The sequence below is a fragment of the Furipterus horrens genome, unplaced genomic scaffold (genome assembly GCF_987537825.1).
Source record: "Furipterus horrens unplaced genomic scaffold, mFurHor1.1.pri manual_scaffold_3, whole genome shotgun sequence".
Classification (NCBI taxonomy): domain Eukaryota; kingdom Metazoa; phylum Chordata; class Mammalia; order Chiroptera; family Furipteridae; genus Furipterus; species Furipterus horrens.
Genome location: NW_028327173.1, coordinates 187,607,061 through 187,612,020, shown reverse-complemented (window position 1 = coordinate 187,612,020; position 4,960 = coordinate 187,607,061). Strand labels below are relative to the sequence as shown.

The 4,960-nt window shown below is 42.6% G+C and overlaps 1 non-coding gene across 1 annotated transcript; it reads left to right on the top strand.

Annotated features, from left to right (window-relative positions):
* Positions 1-740: 740 nt before the first annotated feature.
* Positions 741-844, top strand: LOC150016992 (small nucleolar RNA U13). Its single transcript, XR_016510372.1, has one exon. It is a non-coding gene; the product is annotated as a small nucleolar RNA U13 (small nucleolar RNA).
* Positions 845-4,960: the final 4,116 nt, after the last annotated feature.

The following is a 4,960-nucleotide window of genomic DNA, read 5'->3' as shown; positions in this document are numbered from 1 at the left end:
AGTTCACAGGCCAGCACTCAATCCACTGAGCCACACCAGCCAGGGCTCTTGGCAAATTTTGTCAGGCAAGAGTGGCATGTAGTGCATTCCTGAAACAAGAAACCCCATAGAGTGTGTCATGAAATTGAGGCTTTCGAAAGATCCGGGGGCTTGAATTAGGTGGTGAGAAAACTGTTAAGGGGGCCTCAAGGCCAAACTTAAACAAAACTGTGAAGCTGATAGGATTTATCTTCAGACCTACCACTCTCCTTTCAGCCCTCATCACCCCTTTCTAAGTTTTCAACATCCATATACTCTTCCTGGATGTCTGGTCTGGCCTGCCCAACCTGGACAGACAGTAGGATTTTGGATCCAAGTTTTTATGCCTATACTATTGAAATTTACATTTAGTTATCTCACAGTCAATAAAAAAGCAAAATATTTGAATAGATCTTTCACTAAAGAAGATATAAGGATGGTAAATAAGTACATGAAGAAATGACCAACAGCACTGACCATTATGGAGTTGCAAACTAAACCCACAATGAGATACCACTACACATTAACTAGAATGGTGAATTAAATTGCCATTAAAATTTTTTTTTAATTTTAAAAATTAAACAATTTAAAATTTAAAAGATTGACTATACTTAATACTGGCAAGAATGTAAAGCAAGTGGAAGTCCTATACACTGCTGGTGGGGTTGCAAAATGGTACCACTTTCGAAAACAGTGTTGACAATTTCCTAGGTAATGTACAGACCCTTTTGCAGTTCATAAGCTTGATAATTGGATATTCATGCTCTTGAGTGAGAAGTGTCTCCCTCAAGCCTTGTTACAACATCGGCACGTTACCCATTTGATGTTAAAAAAAAAAAATAGGTAACGTATACGTGTACACGTATCACATGACCCAGCCATTCCACTTCTAGATATTTACCGAAGAGAAACAAAAGCTTTTGTCCACACAAAGACTTACATACAAAAGTTCCTAGGAGCTTCATTAGCAATAGCCCCAAAGTGTAAATCACCTGTATTAGTCTACTCAGTTGCCATAACAAAATACCTCGGACTGCATGGCTGAAACAACAGAAGTTCATTTTCTCACGATTTTGGAGAAGTCCAAGATCAAGTTTCTAGCAGTGTTCAGCTTCTGCTAAGAGTTCTCTTCCTGGCTTGCAGGTGGCTGCCTTGTCTTCACATGGCCTTTCTTCTGACTGTGTTGCACATGGGGGTGGGGGGACAGAGATAGGGCACTTGAGCAAGGGCAAGAGTTCTTTGGTATTTCTTTTGTAAGTACACTAATTCTATCTGATTAGGGACCTACATTATAACTTCATTTTATTTTTTTTTAAAAAGGATTTTTTAACTTTATTTTTAGAGAGAGGGGAAGGGAGGGAGAGAGAGGGAGAGAAGCATTGATGTGAGAGAGAAACATCGATAGGTTACCTTTTATACATGCCCCTGTCTGGGGACCTGGTTCTCAACCCAGGCATATGCCAGCACCGGCAACCTTTTGCTTTGTGGGATGATGCCCAACTAAATGAGCCACACTGGTCAAGTCACTTTATCTTAATTACCTCCTAAAGAATCTACAGTATTCCGAAATACAGTCACATTGCGGGTAAGAGCTTCACCACATGAATTTTTGTGGGGCAAACAATACACAGCATGACCCCATTGTCCATCAATAAGAGAATAGATAATTATGGTGTATTGGTACAGTGGAATACTACTCAGCAGTTAAAAGGAATAAACTATTGCTGTACTCAACACTATGAATAAAATTCAATCTAGAGAGTGAAAGAAGCCAGAGGGGATGGGGGGAAGAGTTCGTACTTGGCAATCTCATTTATATGAAATCTTAGAAATGTAAAGTCATCAGTAGCAACAAGAAAGTGGATGGGGCCAGTGAAAGGGGAGAAGGTCAGGAGGCAGGGATTACAAAGTGGCACATGAGAAGTTATGGGGTTGGTGTATATTCATTATCTTGACTGTACTGATTATTTCATAGGTAATAGCTGTATTATCATATTATCTACTGTAAATATGCACAACTTGTTGTGTCATTTATGCCTCAATGAAGTTGTAAAATAATTTGCATTTAATTAGCCCTCACCTGGACAGGTTGAATTCATTTGTAGCAATGTTGACTTCTCTTTAGTTATCTTGTACAGAGCCATTTCTGGCTCTTTCCTCACTCGTTGGCCTGCTTGTCTGAGCCCATTTATTCTCTGTGTTCTACCAAATATCGAGAGATCTGCCTAGAAAGACAAACAACAATCAAGACTAGAAAACTATTTTCTCCTAAAACACACCTTGAAATCTGAAGAAATTTGCTAAATTCATTTATGTGGTTTTACTTATTACTCTATCATAACTGTCATTGGAGAAATGCTATGTCAACCTGGAGATGCCAGGCTATCACTTGAGAAATCATTTGCCCATGAATGCGTGATGTCTGATCTGTGCACCTGTGCATGGATGCATAGGCAGCAATCACTTAATGCATCTACACAATGACTGACAGTCTGCAACTGCATTTATAATTTCAGCATGTATTTGGGATAAAACCCCAGGAGTTTGAGCATCATCCAGGGGCTAGGCTAAGTCTCCAAGCTTCCAAGCTCCAATGTAGATTTTTCTTGCCAACAGACCCATAGGCAGCAGGGGCTAGTAGATGCTGGCTGGTTCCTGCCTGTGATAATAGGTGGTGTGTGTCGACTTGTAAAAATGAGCTATCTCTCACTGAGAAAAGTATGATCACAATACTTTGCATCTCCTACTATCAGGTGAAGGCTATTTCCCCACTCCTTGAATTTAAGCTGGCCTTGCAACTTGCTCTGACCAGTGGGATGTGGCAAAAGTGACATTGTGCAAGTACCACGTAAGAACACCTGCATCTCCCAGGTGGCACTCTTGGCACACTCCTGCAGCCATGTAAGCCGGCGCTAGACTACTGAATGGGATCAGCTGGAGAGAAGCTGACAGCTAGTATCAAGGCCCCAGTCCTGTAAGTTAGGTCATCAATATTAGATCATCCCACTCTAGTCAACTCATCAGAAGATTGCAGGCTCATGAGTGACCCCAGGTGAGACCAGAAGAACTGCCCAGGTAAACCCAGTCCCAACTGCACAATCATGCTCCAATAGATGGTTATTGTTGTTAAGTGGGTACATTTTGGGGTGGCTTGTTATGCAGTGGTAGATACCTGCAATGCTCACCCAATCACTGGCAATTTGTGAAATCTAAGGCAAGTAAGCTCCTTAGAACCAGTTTCTAGTGTTTTCACTGCCCTGTGGCATAATAGTGGGCAAGTCATTTTACCATCTCCACCTCAATTATTTTGCTTTCCAAACGGAAACAGAATCACGTATTTCAGGAGTGTTGAAAAAGATTATTCTTGTAGGATGTTTTTATATGCAGTAGTGGGTGTGTGAAAGCTTTAGCTACATATTTAGAAAGTGGATTTATTCTGATAGCTTTGGCTAATAAGATTTCTCTCTTGAGGTTGTCCTTAAATAGACTTAACGCCAGGCTGTTCTGGTTTTACTACCAAATAGTCTCCAGGCTACTTACTGATTACAGCCTCTTCCTTCTTGTCTGTCCCCACTCCCCTTTTTCTCCCCTCCCCATGCCCTTTCTGTCACCTTTGGGGCAAAGCCTGTATCTTATTTCTATCTCTTGACACTGGCACAGTGACCTACATGCAGTAAGTGCTCACTATATATTAAATGATGATACTATTAAACTCCCAATGCTAAAATAGAAGGACCTAAGGAAGGTAGAAATGTAATTAAAATTTTATTAAAGAGAGAAACTGACCTCTAAAAGAGGCACCTGCTGAAGCCTGGGTTTAGGATGGGTACAACAAAGGACCCTGGGCAGATTCTGTTGTGCAAGAATTGTCTGTGTTGTGTCTTTGGTTATGCAAAAATACAGCCAATGGTGGCCCATTGTCCTGAAGTAAGGAAGCCAATAGGGTGAGTTTCATGGCTAAGACTTGGTCTAATCCCAGGTATGTGGTGGACTGTAGGGGAGAGTTTGGAGAAATACACTTTGGGGGCCAAGCTCCCTACTTGAATGAAAGGGATCTAATACTCAGACTACTTCTGTCTTACGGTTTAACCTTATTCTACACCTCTGATGCCTGAGATGGTCCCAGCTAAGGTCAGCAGGCAGGAAGGGGCACCAAGGCTCCCCAAGGGGCAGCTTAAATGGACAGCGAGGGAAGCCTGCAATGGCAATTCAGACTCCACACCAGCCCTGAGACTGTCCTATTGGAAAGGCTGGTATGGGCAGAATGCGTCTAAGACAGGAAACCCTTCCTGATCTAGTCACCTAGCACTTTGAGTGAGCTTTGAAAAAACTATGTGAATGTGAGAAACACACAGATGAAACTTTAGGAGCCCAGGCCATTAGAGGTGCGGTATGACCATTGTAATGTTACAGAGGGAACCTGTCTACAGGTTCCATTAGTCCCATCTGGGCTCGCCAAAACTGTTACAGAGCAAAAGGGGGTTCTTTCACATGGCGCCTTGGTGTAAAACCCAACAGTTAGTGTTGAGGAGAACAGGTCTTCATTTACAGTATTCCAACCTGGGGAGGCCGGTGAGCACTTCGGCTCAGAGCCCTGTTCTCCCATGGGACCCAGCACTTCCCTTGCTCCCAAAAAAGCTAGAAGCCAAAAATATTCCCAGAAGTTTCCCATCCCTTATCTGTCAACTGTCTCCTTCAGGATCTAGGGTACGATGTCATCAGCCTCCATATAACAGTCCAGGAAAACATGTGCTTTGCCCTTTCAAAGCCACATGGTATTCTCCCTTTCGAAGCAGCATTGAGTTCTCTCTTTCCTCTCAAGCCGCATGGAGTTCTCCTCCGCCCTCCTTGCAAACCACATGGATCTCCTCTCTTCCTCCTCTCTAAAATGGTTGCCACCTATTTTTAAATCCCTGACTGCGTCCTGTGACGCAGCGGACAT